This window comes from Anser anser (assembly GCF_964211835.1).
Source record: "Anser anser genome assembly, chromosome: 2".
Lineage (NCBI taxonomy): Eukaryota > Metazoa > Chordata > Aves > Anseriformes > Anatidae > Anser > Anser anser.
Window position 1 is genome coordinate 85,614,267 of NC_139721.1, and position 26,928 is coordinate 85,641,194.

Consider the following 26,928-nt stretch of genomic DNA (forward strand, 5'->3'; position numbering starts at 1 on the left):
ACCTAAATGCGCTTCCATCAGGCTGCAGGTCTAAAAATCTCAGATTTTATCTCAGCTTGGATGAGAAGTTTTTCTTTTAGACTCCATTATGGGGATTTGTCCAGTCTGTCTTCTTGACATATATGTTAAGAAGATCTCAAGGAAATGCTGAGCATCTAGTCAAAGAAAGCAAGTGGCTTGAGTTATCTGGACAAGCACTTACATGATTAGCAAGGGAGTTAAGAGGTGAGATTTTCTCATGTTTAATTCTACTGGATAGCAAGGACATTTTCAGAAAGGACGAATCATCTAAGTTCCTCTGAATGCATCCTTCTCCATATTACACATTGTGGACTGTTTTCAAATTTAATAGGTATTCTCTCATAAGTAAGTAACCCTATCTCTATTTTACAGTAAGGCAAGGAAACAAGCTGTTTGTACTTCAAGGATTTATTTTTTAACAAATTACATTCTAAAACAAATACACTTCTTTGTGACAGATAAATAGAGCAAAATTGGAGACTGAAATTACCATGTTATTTTTTTGGCTTTGCAAAGACTTGGTGTTTCATTGTGAATGACACTGGTCCATTTTTTAGGATTTTTTCTTGGTCTTTCAATTGCCAAACTTTAAATACAACTGTAAAGCTACCAAAACAAACACACAATCAAACAAAAAAACTAAGCTTCTAAATGTTGCAGCGGTTTTACAGATAGTATAAGCTTTATTGTTGGTACTTTCAATTTTAAGGGAATAGCTAGGATTAATGAACTTTTTAAAGCCACCTCTATGTTATCATAAAAGGAAATGGTATAGCAAAGTTTTTCTTGCCACCAATTACTAGGAATGGCTACAATGAAAATTATACTTCCCAATGATCTCCTAGTTTTAAGTGTGGTATATCATAAACTCTTCCTCCGTCACTGCACTTCTACAGCACAGTGACCGTAGACACTTTCAGGTCTTATTCACATGATGGACAGGAAATGAAATTGTTGGATTTGTTGAGTCCCTCAGAGTTATTTGAATATGTCACGGCACTCTCAGCTTTCTCCACTCCAAAGACAGGACTCCATTACCTTTCTTCACGAAGAGCCACTCTTCTAAGACAGAGAAACTTTGCTTGTCCTAGCTTAGCCTAACCTCTGTGGTCCTTTGGCTGTTTTGACATCAACCCTACACTTTCCCCCAAGCTTCTTTTGGGAAAGACGGCTGCTGAGACGGAGGCTGCAGGTCCTGTGACCCATCCTAATAGGCTGAAAATCGCCCACTAGCTAGAAGCCAAACTTCTCTGCACCATGTCTTTGTGATGCTGAAGGACATGATTACTTTTTGCTTCAGCCACGGAAAGATGGGTGGGCTGAAAGGAAGGCCTCCCACGCTGCGTGAGAGCTGCTTTGTGTTTCACTGCACAGGTAGCCTGTTTTCTCTATTTGGCTAAAATTAATGAAGTTGCTGCCTGCCACTTTAAAATCTGTGCATGTATGCGTAATTCATCTGCCCGTCTCTGACAAGTGAGCACTATGTTATACGTAGCACTGCACTCCTATCAGCTAAGCAGAGGAAACCTCACTGTGTTTTTACTAGGCTGGTTGCCTAATTTCCAAGTACAAAGTTGAAGATACTGCAATGTTATGAAGACTGCATTGTCCATGTGAAAGGGGCCGGCTTAGGGTTGTGTGGCCAACATACCTCTGTGATTGTATATTTTATCCATCCTTTTCCTCAGAATTTAAGTCCTTTTAAAATGTTTTCTTTACAAGAATCCACATAGCTTTTTTGCTCTTGGTTTAGAAATACAGCCTGTCAGAGTTTACCTGCTTCACAACAGTTCTTGCCTACAAATAAACACCAAGAAAACAAACAAGAAAGCAGCAATGATTATGCTGAGGATGTAAGAGTAAAGTTATTCCTTAAAATGTAAAGCACTCAGCATTCTTGATGAAATGAGAAAACCTTATCCATAAAATAAATTGCAGCACTAGCCAAAGAAAAATCTCTCTCCTGACTCCATCTTTTGACTGCATATGCCACATTTTAAGTTATTTAATGTTTGATTGCAGTTCAGATGTGTTTCATGATTGGAAATACAGAAAGGCTGGTGGGGGGGAAACGATGATGATATCTGGATGATAGATTGTAACGTAATTTCTCAGGATTTTTTGTTCGGTTTTGTGATGCATTACACCTACTGGATGGCAAAGGCATCATCCTGTCAGCTGGCTGACCGCAGCTTGAGATCTTCTGGCTTTCCCACTGAAGCCTTAGAGAGACCAAGGGGGGACGTTTCAGCCAGTCCGCGCTTTTCCCCGTGCAGGAAGCATCCAAGAGCCTGGGTGGAGCTCCAGAAGGGCCGGGTGGTTTCGAAGCAAGGGGTTAAAACTACTTTTCCCAACTCATAACATTTCAAAGGGGAAAATTTTCCGTGGGAGGGGGTTGCGGGAGGGGAGCCTCGCCGGCAATTGGCTGCTCGCCGTCAGCCGCTGCGGAGCCGGGGCTGCTGCCGAGGAGCAGGCATCGATCAGCCGCCTGGGCGGCGGGGAGCCACGGCCGGCCCTTTCTGAGAAGGGAGCCGAGCCCTGCCAGGAAGCCGCCAGGGCTTTCCACCTGCCTCGGCTGCCCCGGGGTCTCGCTGAGCGCGGGGGGACCCGCCAAGGGCAGAGGTTCGCCCGGCGGAGGAAGAGGAGCTGCTGGTGCTGCTGTGCACACTGCTGCTGCCGTGCATGCCGCTGCTGCTGCTGCGGCTCCTTGCAGCAGGTAGGGCTCCGGCCGGGATGGATGGATGGATGGGGGGAGCCGGCTTTGCGCTGTGGGGCTGCCTGTGGGGCGCCCGCAGCATGGGGGAGCCGCCGGGGGTGGCGCGGGCAGGCGGCCTGGCCCCGCGAAACTTGGGCAAGTTCTGCAAACTTGGGCCGGGGGCTGCGCCTGCATCCCCGCTGGGTGGGCGCCCACACCATACAGAGCTATGGGGCCGGCCGACCCCTGTGGGGTGGGAGCGGGATCGGTGCCGGGGACGGCGGGCAGGCAGCGGGCACAGCCAGGGAGCCCTCCGCTTGGAGGGGAGAACCAGCGAGTGACGGTGGGAAACTTGAGGCAAACCTGTTTGACGTGGTTTCATGTCGGGTTTTGTTTTTTTTAAATGCTCCTTCATTTTTGTGCGTGTGAAGGAAGGTGTGGGGAGGATTTCTGCAGTGTTGACCTTTAAAGGGTTAAGGTGCAATTAAAAGAAAGAAGGTAAGAAGGGGGAATTTGACTTGAAGCAACTTTGAAAGCACCTGAGCAGCCTCCTCCCTTAAAAAAAGGCACTGCAGAAATGATTTGGCAGGGAGAAGTAAAATGCAGCCCTGACATACAAGATGTTCAAATGCAATCCATGCTTTATTATTGCAATGTTTCAAGTTTATCTTCTACAAATGAGTCATGTGATGAGCAGTAGGACATACATAATCCTACAAACGTTTTAACAGAGAGTTTAGCCCTGAATTATAAATCATGCTGTGAGTATGCCTGTAACAGAACTGTGTGAAGATACTTACCTTGATAAATATTTCACATACTCTTCGGATCTGGATGGCTTTGTGGCTTTGGAGTCTCAGTTCCAAACATTCAGTTTAGATTAAAGAAGGCTGCATGGTTCTTGTGTTTCCAAAGCATGCTGTGGTGGTGATGGACTTTGTGCTAATTTCTGCATGTATGGAGTGATGGTTAACAGCATTTGTTTCTGTACCTGCAAATATCCATACAGAGCTAAAAAGGAAGGCAGACTATTTTAGTGCTGGATGGCATCAATGAACACTTAGGGTTATTGGGAATTTTTCCCTATTTTCAAGTTCAGATATAGATCACAAAAAAAAAGCTAGCAATACAGGAATACTAAGTAGGTCTTCTGACAGTGTACCTTTTGCTGTGTATGTGGTTTCATTCCAGATACAAAATAGATCAGGATTGAGATGTTTCCCTGATTACAGGATTTTAGGAAATGCACAAATTGGTCAGGAGGTCTTTATTTCAGCTCTCTGAACATCTTACTAGAGCTTTCGTTGATCACAGCATGTTGTTGAGAGGTTTCAAGGCTTCTTACAAAATACTTCCCCAGATCTGAAAGCCAGATGGTTGCGGTGCAGAAGTCATAAGCAGTTAATTGCTGATCTGATCTGAGTGCTCTGGAACATCTCGGCACACGGAGCGAAGGCGTCCAGCTCAGCTAATCCAACTCGGTACCTGGCGCTGCGCTTCGCTGGGACTGGGTCCCTGTTAGAGGGGGCACAGAGAAAACAGGTTCTCTTTTGGGGAAGGTTTTGGAGACGCTTCTCTTTTTATGTTGAAATTATTTTTTTAAAAAGAAATGTATTTGGCTTTCTCAGAGACAATGTACATATAACATTTTGCCACAAGTTTACTTAGTTTAAATTAATTTGTGGCCCCTCACCCGACCCTTCTTACCCCCCCCCTCAAAAAAAAAAAAAAAAACAAAAACAAAGAACTGTTCTCAATGTCAAGTCTGGTATTTGTTTACTCTGTTGAATGGTGTACCAGACAGAGATAATATGATCTCCCACAGTTTCCTCTCTGTTCACAATATGTAGACAGAATTTTCTGCAAATACTCAATACTTTGTGGGTTTGTTTTTGCCTTTTTTTTTTTTTTTTATGTTTAACAGCTGTATATGAAGAAATACTGCTTCAGTTGCAGTGACATGCAATATAGAATAGATAACAGAAAGGCAAATATAAATGTTACGGTTGCCTTGCTATATGCAGTTTCTTATTTTGTATCCATCAGTTGGGGTGTTGTTCTTCTGAAGAAAAAGATGACTAGTAATGAGTATTCAGAAGGAAAGCAAATGCTTATTTTGCTTTCTTTCAACCTTAAATAACCCATTAGTTCAGTGGTAGCGCTAGAGTTGATTTTAAAATTTTATAGGCTGGCAAATTCCTAAATTGCTTTTCCTTAAATAATTTTTAGGCTGACAGCTTTTTCACTATTCAGAACATTTTAAATACTCTTCTGCACAAGAATGTTTTAGAAATTGTTGACACCTGTGTAATAGGAGAATTGCATGATGTTTCTGTCTTTATTGCTTTTATCTGCATACTTCTATCATGCTATCTTAAAGGTGTAGTTATAAATGCTTCATAAAAGGTTTAGAAAAGGTGTTTAAGTAAGTAAACAGTTATTGCAGAATGAATGAAGTGGGTAGGTTGCACAGAACTGTGCAAAGCATTGTCAAATTCTTCAAATATTCTTATAGTCATCCAGCACTCAGGTAAACTGTAGCATCCTCATAGGATTTTTCGGTCTGATATTAACCTTTCTAAGCTATTCAGACATGCACACATAAAATGAAAATGTTACAGTAAAACAGAGAGGATAAAGTCAGGGTATGAATTTGCATTGTCTTTATAGTGGAGGGGGTGGGTACCCAGACTCACGTCTGCTGTATGTACAGCCACGGAAATATGTGCAGCCATCTCATTTGGAGAGTGTGGGGTTTTCCTTCACGCATGTGTCGTACTAGAAAACTGATCCAATGCTCACGGTTTCTTATGCGCTCATTGACTCTTAAAATACAAAAACAAAAGAAAATACTTGGAACACTTTTTTCTCTTGTGAGGCATAGCTGATCATAATTATCAACTTTCTCAGGAAGGTGTATGAAAAGAATTTCTGTACATACATCATTCTGAAGATGACGGTGTCTGCCCAGGGAGATATACCTGTTGCTCTTGAATATATTGCTTTTTCTTATATTTATGCTTGTAAAGATACATCTGTGTTCTTAGTTTCTAGATGTTATATAGGTGTCTGAAACTGTTACAACCGAGAAGCAAAATATATTTTCATGGATATCTTTTCTTTAGAAGCTATATTTTTGACATACACTGATCTGAATTTTTTATTTTTTTATTTTTTGGGTGTGATTCTTTAGGAACCCAGCAGTTGGACTAGATGGTCCTTGTGGGTCCCTTCCAACTCAGATATTCTATGATTCTAGTTCTGATTCCAACAATGTACATCAATAAGTGCTTATTTAACAGTAATCAAATGTTGGTAAAAGTTCTGTCTTGTACTGCAGTACCACACAATAGAGTTAATAGTAGAGATGTGAGTATAGTATGAAATTGTTTTGTGATGATGACTTGCATTTTGATTAGGTTATGACAGTTGTCCAATTCACAGTCAAGAGGTTTTGGAAAAAAAATCATTTGTATTTCCATTAAACAATTCTGTTTCTTGCCTTTCAGAATACTATACTGTTTTCTGAATAATTTTCAGACAAAAAAAAAAAAGCAAAAATAAAGAAATTGTTGAATAACTCCAGTAGAAGTGTCATCCTATTCTGAAAATCTAGGTCAGTTACATTATAGTGTAAATACATTAAAAAACAAGTAAAACAAAACAAAACAAACAAAAACAAACAAACAAAACACATGCATGTATACAAGATCAAAATTATGACCTCATAATTCCACTTCATTTCCACATCAGCAATCCTTTCTGACAGCTGATGTGTTTGAACCTGCAAACTAATAGAACAATTAATGCAAACATTAATGGAGGCAGGTGAGAAACAGAACACGAAAAATGAACATTGATTCCATACTGTCTTGATTTTTCTTAATTTAACCATGGCTTTTCTATTTGTGTGTTAAGACAAGAAACTGTAATTCCTCTACATTTATCTGCACCACTTCAAATGATATGTATTTACCTACAGAATCACTATATTGGTTGGCTTCAAAGCTATTCATTTGCAAAGCACTTTTGAGAGATCTGGAACATGGTATTTGTTATATGAGGCCAAATACTATTCTGATTTTTAAAATAATTCAGAAAAATGCCTCCAGTTAAAGCATTTCTAGGTATACACAAGTCTGGGTGTGCTTATACAGACCTTTTAAACAGAGACATTTTTACGAGACATTTTTAAAGGAAAAGAGAATTTGAGTTAATATAGCACTTACTGTGTTTAAGGTATCACAAAGCAATGAGTTATGGAGCACAGCGTCAAGAGAGACTGGGTAGCCAAATGCTGCTAAGAAGAGATGTTGCCTGAAGTGTTAAATGTTATAACTGTGTTAAGAAAAATATCATGAGATACTTGCTTTTTCTTGGGCAACTTACTGTTCACTGAAGGGATTGAAATAAAACATCTTATGCAAGAGATGGCCCTTCTGTTTTCCCACTCTAGATTTCACTTTCCTAGAAGTCTTCTATGGGGAGAAAGAGCCTAGGCTCTGCTGTGGTATATTAATTGTTATATTCACTCATACTGGTCTAGAGTTAGGAGCTGTGTGGTCTTATAAGTGTCCTGCCATAGCAGTAATGTCCAGTAACTGGCGGAAGTGATATGTTGGGGTATATTTGCAAATGAGCATTATTTTGTACTGTGATAGTGCCAGATTCCACTGTATAAACCTGGCAGGGTTATTATTAAGGTATACATTATATAAGGTAAAAAACAGGGTGATGGAGTACAGATTCAGTCATCCCTCTTTAATGCAATTTGCTATTCAGAGGCCTCAATTCAAATAGATGGTTATGTCTGTCTCAGTTCAGGATGCCACTTAGGTGTCCACCTAATATTAAGAAATGATTTCCACGCGCTCCAGTGTGGTTTTCAGAATCTCCCTCTTAAAGAAGGTACTTGTTTTTCCTGACAAGTACAATGAAGTATTAATCATTTCTTATTACTGAAGAGTCTGCATTGTTATTGACTAAAACATGAGTAAAATATACTGTCTTGGGCACACTGGTTTTTTAGATCCTCTTTCCTAATTTCATTGCTCTTTATAGTTTTAACTTGACTGATTTGTTTCCTTTTATCCAGTGAAAGTTGTTGTGAAGAGACCCTGAAATAGGTGCTTTGCTAACACCAAAAAGGGATTGCTTTTCCTGACAGATCCAGTGAACTTTTTAGTTCACAGTTTATTATGTGAACAGTTTATTATGGTTATGGTTATATATTTTTTTGAACTTTTGTAGCAATTACATTCTTTATTTTTTTTTTGCTTTGCATTGTGTTTTTAATTTCTTTGTCTCGATACATAGATTCATACTACCTACAGCAAAATTTAGTTATAAACTGAGTTTTGAGATGCCCCAGCCAGAGCTTCAAAGTAGATGGTCTTATTGCACTTACTGTCTTTGAGTTCCCATTGTCATTTACCAGTAGAATGCTCCAAAGACATCCTTGTACTGAGAATGAGAGGCAGCAGGCTATGCAGCACCTTCACCCCAGAGGTAGTTTCTTTTCTATTTCAATAGAAATCTAGTTTCAATTCTGTTTTGTAGATTTTTTTTCTTATATAAACCACTGAAAACTTTGACAAAAGCACGAAATACAATGAGACTTATGTGAAATTAGAGATGCACCTTACAAATGACTTGAGCAGAAGCAAAACACTTCAAAATAACAAAGTGAGTCTCACAGAGAATGTGTTAATGACCTGATGGATTGAACTGCATATGAAAAGATAATGATGGTAGATAAGGAAATGATATTACTGAAATCCACTCTTGGTTTAAAACACTTAAAATACAGACTTCTCTTCTTCTAGCTAACTACAGTTGAATAAAACCTCTTTGCTTCAACTTTCCTGGCATTAATGGAAATAGCCCTGGTTCTGGTATCTGTCAGAGAAATAAAGCGATATGATTCACTGAAGAGACAGCTCAATGAACTAGCGTGACAGGCTTGATTTATCAGTGTCTTTCATGTTGTGTTCCAACAGTAATTATTTATTCCTCTAGAAACTGGCTTCAGTTTTGGTTGATCCTTCTCTCTATGGGAGCAGAGAGGAGAAATAAAGCTGGCTTAACCTTGCTTGGAGACTCCCTCTGTCAAAAAGATATTACTGTTCTGTTACTGGCAAATAATGGGCATTAGGCCAGGCAGAGCCTTGGCTACCATGTTGCTGCCCTGCTCATTACATACCTGCTGGTAAAGCTCCTCTTGGGAGCGACGATTAGTACAGTTAAGGAAAGCCGTGGAAGTGCACTGTGGATTTCCTTGGCAGTGGATCAGCAGTCAGCAGAATGGCCTGGATCTAACCCTCTTTCTTCAGATGGCAAGCCTTGTGCAAGCAGATTCTTCTATGAAATTGTTGCTGTCTAACATCCCCACTTGGTTGGGCTGATACATGAAAATGAATGATTAATTAAGTGCAAATTAACAGAAACATGCACATTTAATGAAGATTCACCTGACGTGTAAGACATACCCTTGAGTCATTTGTTTCATACCGGTCTGTCCCTTTCTTACCATCTGTCTTTGCCCTTTCTTAATTTATAAGCCCCATTTTAGGTCAAAGATTTGACCTTCCTGTTGTGTATTTTCTTTCTCTATCCATTCATAAGCATTAGGTATCCTACTTCAAACCTAAAGCCGTGCTTTTGGCCCACTGTCAGGAGAATTTTTACACACAAACATGCATGTGAATGAGAAATCAAGTCTGTGAGCGTGTGGAAGGAAGGCTGTGGTGTGACTTGAAGGACACAGCGCTTCATTTAAATTGCATGTTCACAGCAAGAGATATCCCCTCCAGTGCATAAGGACACACAAATGTAGGCAGCAAGAAGTAAGTAGGAGAGTACCTTTGTATTCCGGTGGCTGTTTTGGAAGATGTGTTGTTTTTTTCCTATGTTCCGAGGCAGACATATTCACCCACATATCACTCCATGAGGATGCATTTTACTGTGTGAACCTCTTGTATTGAAACCCAGATTTTTAACTACTTACCTAGTCAAACCCTGCTAACACATGGAAGACTTGGTACAGTCACCAGCTGCAACACTGGCTAAAGGCTGTACGTGAGTGGCACATAGAGATGGTTTCCTGGTGAACGTGAATGGGTACATATAAGCAGGAGTGAGGTCTACAGAAAATGTACTGTAACAAAAATATTGTTATTCATTCACTTTTTTTTTTTGAGGTACTATGGTATTATCTGTTCTTAGTGATGGGAGCAGAGACTTATTTCATCAACCTAAAAACTACTATCAGGTATAGCAAGAGAGGGAAATAATGCAAAACTTTGCTAATTTTGAGTTCTGAGAACTCACCCACATACGCTCCAGAAGACAAGGATGAACTTTTCAGGTTAATGTGACTATAATTTCTACAGAGTGTAACTCAAAAGAACTAATTTATATTGTCATTTGTGTGTCTGTGGTGGAGAGAGAAGGTGGTGACAGCACAGGTTGCAGCTGTTTTGTACTATATTCCTAATTTTTTTTCATAAAAAGTTGTGTTGTTTTCTGTATGCTCTTTTCTAACTTGTTGGTTGTCCCCTTATGCTGAGAAATTGTGCTTTTATTCTATTACTAGATCAAATGGAAGTCACAAAGAAGTGCTCCTCAGTTGCCTGTATACAGTCCTGAGGGGTCTAAGGGTAAAAAATTGTGCCTGTAGAAGTTGATATGCTACTTACATTTCATAGCAATTCATATTAGATCATCAGCTAGTTTCCAGAAATACAAGTGTAAGACAGGCTTTGAATTTAGAGAAGAGGCTAATGCAGTAGCTTCCTCTAGTGCCTAACGTTTGGCAAAATGTCTGTGTGGGTCATGGTGACTTCATTATTATGCAGAAGAATGGTATTTCACTGGGGTTGGTTCTCAAGGCCATAGAGTGAACCATGTTGTTTAAATATGAGTGTGAATGCCCTTCCTGAAGCTGTGACTGGAGAGTAAAGTTGACCACCCTTGTCAGAAGTAAAAACAGTGTGCCACAGTGAATTTCAATCCAGCAGGTGCAAATCTCAGAGGGTTTTGGGGAAGTGTGAAGGAAATTATTATATTAAGTCAGTGTATCAAAAGCAAAATGTGTCCCAACAAAAAGTTATCAAAACAGTATATGTAGTAATATTTAATAACTTATTCTGTTACTCCTTAGAAAGTGTTGTCAAAGCTATTCTGTGATGGGGCCCTGGAATTCACAAGAAGTGCAAGACGGATGCCCTTAAAATACCATAAGTATACTCAGAGCAGCTATAAAACAGCAGTCATAAGGGAGACAGTCGAAGATATTTTTGAACTTTTCAAGGTGAAAGTGAAGAAAGTAGAAGCAAATAATCTATCATCTAGAAAAAAAAAGAAAAAGAAAAAAAAAAGCTCTCAGGTGTTAGGACTACCTATTTCCCCACCGTTTAACGAGTTCTGCTGCACATGCCCCTCCCAAATTTCTCCCCACCCAATTCCCCAGGAAAATGCCTTCCTCTCAACTGCTAAGCCCTTTATCAGACAAAACTGCTTTGCTGTGGTATATAACAATTTGCTTAATAGACTCATATATTTACTCCCCTTTTTGAAGTCAATTGCTATGAGCTTTGTAGCTCTAAAGATAACAAATAAAACCTTTTTTTTTTTTTCTGAAGAAATAAATAATTCTTGACTTAAACTTTATTTCAGGAAAATTTAGGAGCAAAAGAATTCCCTCTTCATTTATGATTCAACAGTCTCAAAGGATGGTGCCCATAATTCTTTGTTGCATCCACAATTAAGTAAAATGTCCAGGATGCAGTAAAAAAATGGGGAAAATCTTTGAAAGGGTTGTCTTAATTGGTCCTGAAGCTCAGTCTTGTTATCTAAACCAAACAGTAAAGAATTGGTATTAACACCTAGACTCATGTCTGTGCAAAATCCAGAATTCCTGAATTAAATGGTTTAATGTTGAAAATCTCCAAAGTTGAATTCTGAAACTCTTTACTGAAGGGTAATGCTAATTTATCATGCAATGCTGATTCAGATTAACTGGAAGTACTTTAATTTTCGCGTAGTCCCAATGTTTTAACTCTTAGTGCCATAAAAGGTTGTGAGCAATAAAACCAAATTGAAATCATTGATGATTTCTTCTTCCTTCTTTAAGATGAAATGTAAACTGATACATATAAAAAACTTTCTATATATGTGTGTAAGTATGGTTGAATAAAACATTTTAATTTTTTCCTTGTATAAATCTTAGGTTTTCCATTCTTTCCCACCTATCCTTTAAGGACATACTTAAATTTCAGTTATACTCAGCCTCTGTTCTCTAATAGAATATAAGTCCTTGGAGCATTAACAAATCTCTCAGCTTTTAAATAGACTGTGACCTATTCATTTACGGGGCTACTTCAATAAGGCAATCGCTCACTTAGGTTAATGATGGATCATGGTGTGATTCGATTTGCAGAGTGCTGGCTTGCCCATTATCCCCTAATGTTTGTATGGGTCATGTTATCACATCCAAATAATGATTCATGCCACCCCTTGTTCCTGGAGATATCACAGTGATTACAGGAAAGCTCAGGATGCTAGTACACAAAGCCTTTAGGGTTCTGTTGGCTGCTGTTGAATTATTATTTTTGGCTAGAGTATGATAAAGCACGAAAGGTTTGGGTTTCTCTGTGACTGTGACACCTTCCTCCTGTGATTCAATTGGCCATCTGGCAGAGCAGACGGGCTGGACGTTTGCAGAAATCAGATCTGTGTGTCTGTCTTTTGCTTCTTGCTTTTTTCTTTTTTAGTGAGGAAAGTTAGCTGACCCTGACCTGCTGTGACAGATTATTTGCAAGTCGAGTGCCTCGCGATCTTTTTTTTTTTTTTTTTTCCCGCCTCTCAGTCTGAGTATCTCACATAAAGGTGGAGCAATTTCCATCAGGAACACAACAAACCTATACATCTGTACTGACTGCAGATACCACTCAGGAGAGACTTGGGCTGATAGCAACATGGAGAAGAAGGGAAAAGAATGATGTTTTCTAGCTGTACATACAATGCAAGTAACAATGTAACAATTGTTTTTCCAGTGCTGCCACTGTCATTTATTCTGAAGGATTGTCCTCACATAGGCACAGCAATTCAAACACTCTAAGTGATGTGACAGAACAAGTGAAATTTTGAGTGTGCTTGTAAATGCTTGTAAGATGCTCTTAAGGTTTATTTTTACTTCTCTCTCTCTCTTTTCCTGGATGATCAGTGTTTTTTTGCCTATCACTGCATTTATACTATGTGACCATCAGGCTGCTCATTGGTTCAGCTGTTCAAAAAGACCGAATCTTGTTAAAGGTTTCCGATAAAACTGTCATAAAACTCACTGGCACTAAACCTTCCTAAACATAAAACGCTTCAGTTAATATAGACTACAGCTAAAATATGAGTGGGCAGAGGAATAGTTTCCGTACCTTTTCTTATCCAAAGACATCAGACTTAAAGAAATAGAGAAAATGAACTTCTTTTTTGCCACCAGCTGCACATGCAGCCTAGGTAAAGGAGAAATCAGTTCTTATGCATAAAGAAATAATGATGTTCTTCATGTGAATTAGTTTTGTTTCAGCTGAATTTAAAGATCCTCCAACAGTTTCTGACACTAGGGAGAGAGAATAGTTATACACAGTTCAAGAACACTTTTCTAAGGAAAGCAAGATATTGAAAAATGCAAGTGGAAAGCAACTGTTAACATTGTTTTTTTTTCCCCACTTTCTCTGCTTCTAGATGATAATAAATATAACACAGTCAACAGTGTCAAGTAGTGGTGAAGTATTTTGAAATATGCTTTCTTAACCCTTTAACTCCTTTTATCACCCACCCATACCTAAAAACTACCTGTGTACGTGTAGCATAAAACCTATATATATATATATTTCCATAATAGTTCAAATAATGTGAAGTGGGTTGATTGCCTCTGTGAGACATTAGAAATATATTTCTTTGTGATTAAAATAATATTGCTGTGGTGACCTGCTAGGCAGGGAATAAGGGAAAAAGGTGGGCACTTATAATAAACGAGTAAAGCCATTTCATTACCTTACAATAGATTTGGCTCTAATAACATTTTTATTCTGCTCTAAAATCATTATGCAAGGACCTCCCCAGAAACACTGCCAAGGATCTCAAAACTGTAAGCAGATTTCAAACCTAAATTAGATTTCCCAGCTGCGTAGTGGTATATACACACACTGAAATAGTGAAAAATGGCTTTTGAAATGTTTACTACGTTAAAATTCTGAAAAGTTTTGCATATTTTAATTTGCTGAAAGTTGCGGCATATTGAGGGCTCAGAAGTCCCTTGTGATATTTGCCTGAAGCTTTACTAGAAAGAGTTTTTCTTCCTTTTCCCTCCCCCTGCATTAACAGAGTAATGATTTTTGAGGATCAATATTACATTTCTGTTTGGAAGCTTAAAGTCATGCAATCTTATTTCACTCAAGTGTTTTTGCTCCTAAAGCATGTAGGGCTTACTGAAATCTTACAGGATATTCACACACACCATTTGCAAAGACCAAAATCCAAGCTTTTGCTCCCTCTTCCCAGCTTCCATGTCTCAAAGAAATTAGAGTGTCTTGATCTGAGAAACATTAGGAGTAGTTCAGTTCATTAGTTGAGGATTAGTTCATATTCTGAATACAATGACCCATCTTTCAAACTCTGCAGACTAGTACTAGAGGACATGTGAACTATGGGCATTTTTTTTTTTTAAGCAAAGCAAAGATTGTCATTCAAACCATAACCATAGCTGTAACTATTACCTTGTAATTTTATAGCACAGTAATTTTTGTAATGAAACATAAAAGCTTAACATTTCAAGTTTTCAAATTTTGTCTTAGTGTTGATAATTATAGATGAAGTTGTTTGTAAGGAGTTATGTAAAAAAGATTAGCTTTATTTCAGTAGCAGAGGTGACTTTCTAATGACTGTTGTCACTGTATCTTTTCACTTAAACATATTTATATATTTATTTATGTAATATGCGAGGCTGGTCAGCCACTAATGTTGTACATACATATATACATACATACATACATATATAGCTGGATCAGCTTATTTTTGATAGTAGACATCCATAGCTAGTCCTGATGACTTATGCATTCATGTTGCTTCTATGTTTGAATGTTTTATCATTGCTATTTTTATCCGACTTTTAAAGTTGTCAGTCAACTGCAGCAATAGCTTTGGGCATGATGAGATACTAATGAAAAAGGGAAAAATAAATAAATAAATTTAAAAAATGTAAAAACAGAAGGGTTTGAATTTTAACTAATACTAAGCATATTAACTGTCCACCTTGCATAAGCAGGGAAATGAAAAGAGTTGTGAACTACCAAGAATGAGTTAGTTTTGTCAACTTCAGAATGGGTTGTAGAAGCACTGATCAAAACTTTCCTGATGGAAATGTTTCTTGTGATAATGTGATTTCAGCTGAAGAAAACATTTAGTGAATTTGGTTTCATGAAGGAATGTAAAAAGACAGATAAATAGGTCAAGCAAAATATTCCCGAGACAAATGCCTGAAAATGGAAAGTATTTAAGTCAGAAAGGTCGCATGATGTTGTAGTTTTTGCCTTCTTACTCTGAAAGGTACAAATGCCATTTGGATTTCCTCCCCCAGCATGATACTTCATGGCCGTGACAGTCTTCTGACATGCTCACCCACTATGGAAAGGGGCTGTGAAACAGCCTGGGGAGTACAGGACAGATGAGCAGATAGACGTCCTATTAGAACAAGAAGGGGATTCTGTAAGTCTTGAATTCCACTTATATGACATCGAGGAAATATTTGAAGTAAGCAATGATGCATTTTGGCTAAAATTAGATTTCTTTTATTTTGGTACTTTTTTTTTTCCTTGGAAAAGTAGAAATTTTTCAAAAGCAAATCCCTGTATTTGAACATTTCTAAGGAGTCTTATTTACTACTTCCTAATTCTTCCATAAGACGTAGGCCCCCAAAGTACATTATATCTGTTGCTTGTGAACTTAGGAATGTGGAATGTTGACTTTATCCATTTTTATTTATTTATTTATTTATTTATTTTGGTAGAGATTGTCACCTCTACTTTACTCAGCACACCATCTATTCTATCACTTTTTCAGTGCAGATCAAGACTAACGGAAGGACAAATAACACCACAGACAAAATTATAGAAGTTTAAGAGCTTGGGAGAGTCATTGGCCTTAGTCGTTGTCTGAGAATGTAAATAATTATCTGAACATCAAGCTCTGACCCTCTTCCACACTGAGTGAAAACCCTGCACATTGCTCTGGCATTCTTGTAACAGCTATGGCTGATTATTTTCGATCTTTCCTTGAGGATATTTATCAGATAGATAGCTTAATGTCTGTGCCTTATGATTTCTTGACAGCTGGCCATAAAACCTGATAAATGCTCCTACCAACAAAGCAACACGTGGGTTCCAAAAAAAAGTTTGCAAATTCTAATAATGTAGATTATTTGATTGATGCACAGTATGCAATTTAATTACAAAAATAAATGAGGAAGGGGAAATTTGTCACTTCCCCATTCATTATTCCTTAATTAGACTACAACTAATCAGGGTTCCTGATTGGCTAAAATAACCTCAGGTATAATTTACTGCACTGCCATTACAGTAGGATAGAAAGGAAAGCATGAATTATGTCTCACTGCCAAAACAACACAGAAGAACAAGGAAACAAGATGAACCTTAAAATATTGTAAACATTGCTCTGTCTGCAATCTGTCAGATTATGAATTTATTACAACAAATGAAATGCTTGCCTTGTAAAATTACAGAGTACAATTTTTTCAATATGCAATATTTACGTATATTCTATTTCGGACTACCAGTGTAGATCAATACTGCACCTGATACCAATGCATTCGTTTTGGTTTTGGCTCATGCGAATGCATTATCCAGATATAGCTTAACATCAAAACATATCAGATGGGCCAAATAGATGGTGATAATAACACAACACTGAGATCATTATGGCTTCATTGTAGAGGCTAAATGTGGAGTACAAAATTTAATTTAGGTTTTCTTTTTTCCTAAGTCAATTATATATTACCAGTCTAGTTGTGCCGTGATGTCTGCTGAGTGCTTCTGCTACTTGCATTGTTTCTGCTTTAATACACATATATTATGGAAGAAGTCAGGACAGAAACGGAAAGTAAACTTTCCTTGTTATGGGCTGTACTTGCACATGCTTTTCCTCGCAAGTGTCACAAAATGTTGGCTTATATCCTCATGATACATTCATGCATTGGTGTAAAGAGGATGTTTATTGTATGTGACAGCCTGATAACTATGCAGGCAAACAGGACACACACACTGATGGATGCGGTCCAGGACACTTAGGTGTAATGATGGGGCTGAGAGGCAGAAAATTCTGATTAATGAAAGCGAGTTCTTCTGTAGAGCTGCCATTGCTTCAAGACATTTTCTATGCCTAGAACAGAGGAAGAGAGAGATGGGAAGAAAGCTGTCAAAGTAGAGGTTAGCACAGTGGTTAAGGAGTATTTCTGGGATGTGAGAAAATAAAATGTGAATCCCTATTTGCCTTGGCTTTAACCCAGCTCTCATTTTAAGTAACTTTAACTCCGTACTATTACAGCCTAAGTCTCTCCAAGGAAGGTATTTAAATTTTTATAAAAATTTAAAAGGTCGTTGGTATAGAGAGGAATTGTAAATGGCTCAGTAGTGCAGCTGGTAGAATACTTACCCACACTTGCAAAGGCAGGTTGGGTTTCTGTGCCAAATTAGGCCAAGCAGGGACTTTAAACCCCTTGCTCTCCCTACATCTCGGATGAGTTACCTTCTGCAAGATTAGGTGGTCTAAAATTTATCTTTGGGCTCTTTACAGATGATTCAGTATTGTCTCTCAGAGGTGTGGGAACACTTTTGAACTCTGAAAAAGTGTAATGGACAAAAGTTACATTTTAACCATCTCCTCATACAACTTTTTAAATTCTAATCCAGGGGATGTTTTGGGCTGCATTTATTTCTCAATCTGTTAAGAGTAGACCTGAAATGGCTGAGTAAAAGGGCAGAAAGTGTGAAACAGGAATCTATGAAGAAAGATTTGTAATATTAAATGTCTCACAATGGGAAAACTCTTGAAGGGTACGTCTAAAATCAGAAGTAATTCATCAAAAAGTGCTTATTTCCTTGTAATACAGTGGCACACAAGAGCAGTTTATGCACCCAGTTGAGGGCTTGATCAACAAAGCACAGATTCGGTTTTTTTTTCCTTTATAATTAAGCAGGTACAATGTATAAGACTGAGCTATGTACAGCCACCTTTAGTCCTTAGTGCTTTAAGCGCTGCATAAAATATGGCCAACTCAGTAGTCTATCATCAGTAAGTTACCACTCAAAATGGCAGAAAATTGTGTGCTTGGCTCTGTTTGTATCTGCAGCCAGGCTGTTTCTTGTGCTGTTGCTTAGGCAGAGCTTGTCCGTGATGTGCAGGGCATCTTCTTGGTGTGCATGTTTGTGGTCCCACCATCCCGATGGTGTCCTTATTATCAGCTTTTATTCTTAGCATTTTGATTTCTGTGTGCTTTTTCCTTCTTTGCATATACTTTTGCATATAATCTGTATTTTTTTTCATCTTTCTGCATCTTCCACGCATTCAGAAGAGTTTATGTAGCTCAGTAATGCTACTGTATTAGGTTTTAGGAACCTTCTGCTTCATTCCAAGAAAGCTGGGTCACATCTGCAGCAAACAATAGTTCTCAAATGCATTAGATACTGAGGAAGAAGCCTGAGGATTTATGCTGTTAACACACAGTTCTAGTAGCACAAAAAGACCTAGAATATTTGCATAGCAATCTGCATTTTCAACCTATTTGTACCCTGGTAGATGTTTCCACCATTTGATTGTACCTCTATTTTTACCTCATCACTTTATAGCAATACACATTTGCAGTGTGGAAATGAGGACATGAAGACACATCCAATGTGTCTGTAACTTTGTCTGTAAATACAAGAAAATCTTTGTATACTATAGACTGACCTATGAGAAACTAGAAACTCATTTAAAGAAGGAGCAAGACAAGAACTCTTAGGTATATGTAACCAATATCATAATTGGATTACTGCAGACATTCTGCAGTAATTCTAGTTTTTTTTTTTTTTTTTTGTGCAAACCCACGTTTTAATTCAGATGGCTATTAAAACATTGCACGTTATGACATCTCCTGAATAAATGCTCAGCAAAGAATTTTTATCATTGTAGAGACACTAGAATAATTAGGTAGCCAAAATAAGTGAAGTAAGACGGCCTGTGATATAGACTCTTAATATAGTTTTTAAAAGGTACAGAATTATTTTTATTACATTTGTTCACTTCAGACACCTCCTATCTGACCTTGACAACGCTTGCAGGAAGTGCTTTTACAAAAACATTTTTAAGGAAAATTAGTGTTTGAAACTCCCACATGGATTCAGACATCTCAGCAATTTAAAAAACAAAACCAAAAAACAACACACTGTATTTTATTCGTTGAAGTATTTAAGTTATTTCTGTCAAACACGCAGGCTCTGTACTTAACCTGTTTGATGGTAACTTCAGAATGCTCTCCAGGTACAGCTCTGTCTCATGACAAACTAAAACAATAGCTTTGCAGGTGATGCCATCTGCCTGCATCCTTTGAAATATGATGTTGACAAAAAGCTGGTAGCATTAGAGAAGTATTAACTGTTTCTCTGCCGAGCATATTAGCAGCAAATGTACTCCTAATGCTGTGATAACCCAGGCTGTAACTGGGGCTACAAAGCTGCACAAGGTCTCCTGTGTCACCCCACCAAGACTGCCATAGCAGGTGGATTCCAGGGAAGTCTGCAGCCTTCTCAGACAAGTAGTTCTGGACCAAATAGAGCATAGCTAATTAATGTTTCCAGTAGGTTGACCATTTCATTTTTTCTTAGGTTAAGGAAGGCTTTCTATAGGTGAACAAATAAGTGCTGTTTCCTGTATTGCCACATAGGATAGGGCAAGAAGATTTTTACTGGGGAAGGTGGAGAAAGAGAATCTCATTCTGAACACTTAATATGTGTATGGAGGCTGCACAGAAGTAAGTTTGCAGATGTAAAATTGCTAATTGACTGCTTCATCAGATAACTGAATCAAAGTTTCTCTGCAAGGAAAACTCTTTTCTCTGTTTTTCCCCAAATCCTAGTTCTTAGAATGTGGCTTGGTTTTATATGGAGTATTTTTATATTTTGACCCGTATAATATTTTGTGCGCTTATATAGATACAACCTGTGGGTACTACCTTCAATTATAATGTGTTATTCAGAGAAATAAGCATCATACTTTTACTGGTGATGTCTTTAAAATATACTGGAAATATTTTCCAAAATATATTTGACTTACATTGAATTTAATATATTGAGTTAAATGAGATGTGTAAAACAGTGTCTAATAGTTCCATCTGGCAACTTAATTACTCTTACTATTCTTCCATATGTTGAAAAGCAGCTTTGGTCCAGCTTCAGTAAAATTAGAGGAGTTGAGCTGATTAACATCCTTGTACCTATGAGTTTTTCCATAGCAGAATCCCCATGAGACCAAACAAAAATACCTAGTTGAGCCAGCTGCCCCTTACCATGTCTTCATGTACACTGGATTGTTATGAAAATGCTGCTCCATAGCCTGAGGTGGAAGCCTGAGCCATGTAAGTCATTAGGGGTGACAAATCTGCAGAACAAGGTGGTGAGCCCATATAGATACGCACAGTGTCAGAGAAAGTACATGCCTCTACTCCTGTGGAGGTATGAGGCAGCTCTTGGCTACAGATGTATATACTCCTTGTATACAGATGTATATACTCCTTGTATCTAATTCCCTGTACGCCTGCGTGCAGGTGACAAAACAGTATTAATCCCTATCAAAATGGGAGGCCCGGGAGAAGAAAGAAAGATATGAAGAGAGTGAAGACATGTCACATATATCTCACTCTCCTGAAAACTAAAGAATGGGTTAATGATAAATTTGATATGCAGAGAAGTAGCCTCAAACAATTCCCCTCTTCTAATTTCTAAAATAATTTGCCTGTTAGCCTAAGCTTTTGATGCAACTTCAGTTCAGCCCACTATCTTTGAACACTTAAAACCAACCTTTGACATACCTCCCTGGTGGCTTTTTCTGGTCTTGATGGACTGAAAGAGCATTTTTTCCCTCTGAAACCCAAACACTGAGTTGTTAAAAGTATTCTTTCAGAAGTGAATGTCTTCCACTATCTTTAGGAAGACCCGACTTAGTGACTTCCTCAAATTTTCAAGAACATGCTGGCCTATGAAGCACAAGATTTGATCTGAAAGTAAAGGTTTGTAAAGGAAATATAAGGTGCTCCCTGCAGAACAAAGCTAGCCATCAAGTAATCTTTTCACCGTTGAAATAACTGTGACATTAATGATCTTAAGAATTTAAGCAACAATTACAATTTAAGCTCTCAATTACAGATACAATGTGATTTTATGTTTTTACTTTCTTCCCTAATGAATTCAAATTCCAGCCATGACATCAGTGTTTCTTTAAAAGCTTTGCTTACATTCCTTAGGAAATGAGATATATGCATCCATTTTTAATTTGTATATCTATCTCTGTATTCCTGTATTATATTTGAGCTCATCCAGTATCTTCAATATGATTTAACTGACAAGTAGAAATTAAAATAATAATAATAATAAAAAAAAGTTTATTTCTTACAACGGGGAAAAAATAAATTGATTTAGAGGTAGCATGCTGCCTCCAAATCCAGTCAGTGGGCCTTCCAGCAGCTAGGAGCTTGATGCTCAGCTTGTCCAAAAGCTGACGGCAGCTAGCGGATCCCTCAGTTTGCACTTGGTCTGAGGCAGCAAGAGTTTGTGTTGTTTCCTGGCTGTCTGGGTAAAAGGACAAGCAAGAGCGGGTGAGGCCACAGGGACAGCTCAGGAAGGTGCAGGGAATATGCAGCAGTGGCTGTTAGGTCTAGGAGTGAGAACTGATGCAACAGGCACAATGTCAAATTCAGCAGGAGCCAAATTTGATAAATTCCATAACTACAGGAACAGCACAGATGAGGTACTGTAGTAATTTCTTATATTTTTTGTGCCTATGATTACCATAGTTATTTCTACCTTCCCATGGTTACCAGAGTACTCAAGCACTTTTCCCATGCTAATAAATTTCTGTTAACATTTTACATCAACTTCATTCATTACATATTCAATTTAATACGATCATCCTAACTCCTAAAGGAGTATTATTAATTTCTTCAGTAAGGAATGCATTTAAGGTCACCTTTCCTGTTCTGTCTTACTTGACTTGCTTATTTTATGGATGGTAGAGTTGTCCTCTGTGCAATAGAGTAAGGCTTTTATAGATAATTCAGTATGTGTTGCCATGCAAATATACAGGCTGTTAAAATAACTTTGTCAGATTGCGTTTTATTAGCAATAGGCAAACTGAAATGCCATCTTTGGTATTTGTTCTTGTATTTGGTGTAATATCCTACTTTCTATGGGAAGCCAAGTGCCGAGAAGGAGAGAGGTTGCACTGAATTAGAGCAGATGGCACGGCAGCTAGAGACTAACTGGGAGGGTGCTTCTGCAGGCATAATATCTCAGTTCGCAAATACTGTTCCACAGCTGTCCTCAAAATGCATGCCCCTTGAAGCTTTCCACCTGAAAGGGCAGCAGTGGAATGCAGACAGGCAGAGATAATAATGAACCAACAGCAAAGTGCCACTTCTACAGAAGTTCCTGCACAATTAGCTCACTTGGGGTGTGAGCTTCAGTGAGCAGAATAAATGGCAAGTGGAGAAAATTGTCAGTATTTTATTGTCTTTCTCAGTCTTTGTCTTCAAGCCATCATAATGGTTAAATTAACTCACTAGACTTCTTGAACTGCAGTTTGGACTCTTTGGATTTTAATTACCAGCTATTATGTAACTAGTTACAGGAAGGAGTAAGATGCATTTTACTCCTGTTGTGAAGAGTAACCTCTGCCCACAGTCACTCAGTGGATTTGTGTAATATTGGTTCCAGTAAAAACAGTTTTAGCAAGAAATAACAATAAAACAATTAGAATAAAAACATCCTAAAGCAATTTACCACACAATTAATAACAATTCCTCCCACTTCCAAAAAGGATCAGGTCAGGAAGCAAAGCCACATAAAAAGAAATGAGTAGCTGCTGATCAACTACTGGGCATAAATGCATTAGATAAAATCCTTTTATTATACTGTTTAATTAGCTACTACACATCTTCGCAAGCAGATAAAATGTGTTTTATGGATTTACATATCTAGGATTTGCTTTTTCACCCATTTAGGACTGCCTAAAATGCAGTTAATTTCCAGGATAAATATCCAGTTGTCTGTCGGGCCCTTCAGTGATGATATGTGCTTACTCTGTTATTTAACATTTCACTGTTTAGAATTTGTGGATTGCTAAGCTCAACTAACAGAACTGATACTCAATTTGGTATATAGCTACCATGTACTTTATACTGTTACTAGGGAAGAGAAGAATCAAAATAAATCTGGCACTGCACTGGGCAGATAAATGTGACCATCAGCAGCATTACAAAATCAGGGAAAAAAATTGTTATCTGTAAAAGCCTTTTTTTGGTGTTACGTGGTGAATTTTGTTACTTATTTTGAAATCCATTAGATCATCCTACTTGTTTTTTTTTTTTTTTAATAACTCTGTTAATGATCACTTAAGTGTTGCATTGTTAGAACTCATGGCTTTGAAAGCTTTTGGATGCCTGAAAATGCAGAGTTTGAGTCCATTTATTTGCGTTAGTTTTTGAGTAGAGTGACCTGATGGTTTTAAGAGAGTAAGGTTTCAGTTTTGGTCAGTGCAAATGTCAGCAAAACCAATCTGAGATCATTCTTACTTTGTCCCAGGTTAAAGAAGCTCAAAAATCTTCCACAGACAAGCAAACAGGGCTGTTTTTTGCTGTGTATTCTGGTGCTTTTATAGCACAGTTCCCAGCAAAGGTTGTGTCTCTTGTTACGGCAGGTCACTAGCACTACAGGAAAGCCCATAACAAATAAGTGAGCACACAAAGCAGGGGAGTTGTCCTGGAAGAGGGCACATAAAGTGTTTTTTGAGATCAGATTAAGTCTGTCTTTCCTACAGAACAACAAAGCAAGCTACAATGCCGATGTACACTTTCATAACGATCTTAAGAAAACAAAATGTCCCTGGCCATCAGTTACACATCCCAGTTTCTCCTCAGAAAGATGGGGAAGAAGAGGGATAATTGCCCCATGAACCTGCTTGAAACAATTGGCACACAATTTGTCATACAGCAATACATGCCACTATAGTCACTGATTCTCATATACCTGTACCTAAGATGATAAAATGTCAAATGGCAGCTAGTGTGGGGTGCATCCACTGATCAGTCATCATCCTCTGGCCTTTGGTTTCTTAAATACATGCCATTGTGGGAATCAGCAGCGAAACTCTGCTGCTGGTTTTGCATCTGCATCTCTCAATCACACATTTTTTTTGTGTTCACATTGCTCATTTGTGACACCTAAACTGTGAGAGCTCACTTAATCTAAATACTAATTGTTCAGCAGTATGAGCCTGTTATTTCCAATTTCTTACCCTTTTTCTTTCTGACCTGTTCTGTAGAACTTTCCCACAGCTTTTTCGTGAACATAAGTATTCAAGAATTTTCTCAATCCATTCACACAGATTCTTATCAGTTTCTCTGCTGCATATAGCAGCGCTTCCTAAATTTTGACATGGTGTACATTGTTCAAGATGTCCTATATAGGACAGGGACCAAGTGACCTGTGAGGCCTCAGGGAAGAAGAAACTTAGGAGGACTTAGCCAGTGATGAATAAGAAAATGAACAAGGAAAGCAGAACAAATTGTTTCCTCAGCAGAAGAAATTATTAAAGACTGTTTTGGGGCAAGTACACTAAGTCTTCTCTGTCAAAGACTCTTGGCAGTAGCTGTCCTAGTTACAAGCTGCACAAAGTGTCTGAATTTATAGCTGGTGTGAAATTATGCAGTGGTATCAGCAAACAAAAATATTGAGTTCAGATAATTCCTAAGTGCTTTCAAATCTACAGCTCTGAAATAGAAGTTTAAGTACCTAATTTAAGACAGTCTGATTTGAAAGTGGATCTATGATTTGTATATATTTTGAAGACCAACTGACATTTTATCGTACCACTTTAAATATCCAACATTTCAGTTTTGCAGGACTTGAAGGTATGATATTTGAACGGCACTTTACTGTGTAAGAAAATCATTCCTATTTTGATGAAAGCTGCAATAAATTTGATAGAAGTAAACAGATTTGAAATGTAATAAACTGACAGTTCACTAGTTATGTCTGAAATACCTGACTGTGAGCAGTCTAAATTACAAAACAGACACAGTTTTTCAGTGTCAGAGAGTGTATTTGTGTCTTAGCTGAAGGGCAGCTGACGTATTCTGTTTCTGCTCAGATGAAACTGTATTCTTCTCTGATATAGAAAAGATCAGCGTAAAAGTCACTAATAACTTACTTTTCAGATAAATTCATGCAAGAAATGGCAATGACACTATTCAATGCTATAGAATGTTGTATTAAAAATTAATAAATCTTGCCTCCTCAACTACGACATTCATGAGCAGCAACAGTAAAAACTGGTGGGTTTGGCTTTTTTAAGTACGCAAACATTGAGTCTACCATATCAGGAATGACTGTGGAACATTTGGGGACACAGGAGAGCCTGCAGTATACAGTACCTCTCAGAAATTAAACGTAATGGCAAATGTTTGAATGGTTTAGCCAACATACAGTAATATTGAACAATGACTAATCTTTTTTCTTTTATGGCAAAGATACATTCAGCTTTAAAATCTAAAAATATAGTGAAATATTAGTAGTTTTTGATAATGAAAACATATTGAAAAAATGTATTTTAAAATTGCTTGGAAGAAGGGATCAAGTTGACAGATTTTTTTATGGCTTTTTTTTTCTTTCCAAAAAGGCTTCTCTTTCTTGTACATCTTTAAGAAGGTGAATATACGGTTCCTCAGAGTGTTGTGTGCGTACACGTTTGTGTAAAGACGCTATATTATAAGGGATCGCAATAACAGATCTTGAAGTGGACTTTCTGTCAGTCTTTGAACTCTCCATTCCTGCAGGCAACAGGTTGCTCAAATAAGTATTTAATTTCACTGGCTGTTCTAGTCTACTGTAGCAAAGGAGTCTCAGTCAGATGTCCTGTTGACTGTGTAACATCTTTGTACTTGCATTACTTCGTAATGAAGTTACTCAAGACAGAGGTGTGAATTTTGAAAGTGAAATGTCCCAAACACTTTGCTTTATCTTCACAGTGCATTGCTGAGTAGAGGTCTATGCAATAGTAAAAGAACACTCTATTGCAGGATGGTTTTGGCCTTATGTAGTAACTCTTTAATAGCCCATATAAATATTGATTGAATAAGAATCATCTTATTAAGGAAACACAGTGGCATTTAAAGTGAATCCTATAAATGTCAAGGCAGAGACAGTCTCAGGAAAACGTTCATCTTCAGTTAACAGTTACAATCACAAATTAAATATAATGGTTAGAATTAAAAGGAATTAAAATGAGCTGATTTGTTTTATGGGTGTTTAAAGTATGAATAGTATCAGAGCTTCCAGCAGAGTGGCTTGCATGAGAAGCTCCTTCTATTAGAACAGTGTAGTGGCATGGCTGTAAAGAGCTTCTTCTCTTCTTCAGAAACCCTTCTTCTCCATACTTGCATAGTAGAATCTTTCTTTGTCCAGAAGATGCTTTCAATAATAGAATATAGCCAGTCAGAAAACATTGTGTTTTAGTTTTAACTAAAAAAAAAAAAAAGTTTTTTTTTTTTTTTTTTTTTTTTTTTTCCCTCTCAGAGCTACTATATTTCAACAACGTATTTCTCAGGGAGCATTCTCAGCTATTGGACACCTTACAAATGTTACAGAATATTTTGTGTGTGGATGCCTGATATTCAGCAGCCAAAGTGTTTTGAAAGCACTGGGAACATTTGGGTGTTTTGGTATCAAGTATGAATAAAGTCAAACTTGACCTATGTTGTTACACAAAAGCAGAGTCACTTGAAAATTAGAAATATTTAATGAGAAATTGTATAGTTAAAACACCTATACCCCTGTGCTTCCTGGCTGCAGATAAAATTATGAGTTGCTACTCAGTTTCTCTTACTGTAGTTG

General features: G+C 37.8%; 1 protein-coding gene across 3 annotated transcripts in view; it reads left to right on the top strand.

Moving 5' to 3' along the window:
- The first annotated feature begins 2,143 nt into the window (after positions 1–2,143).
- Positions 2,144–26,928, top strand: part of CDH12 (cadherin 12) — a 568,098-nt gene continuing 543,313 nt past the window's right edge. For all 3 annotated transcript variants that reach the window (XM_083824856.1, XM_083824852.1, XM_083824862.1), the window contains exon 1: positions 2,144–2,737. The gene's annotated coding sequence lies outside the window, so the exon portion shown is untranslated. The remainder of the gene's footprint in view (positions 2,738–26,928) is intronic.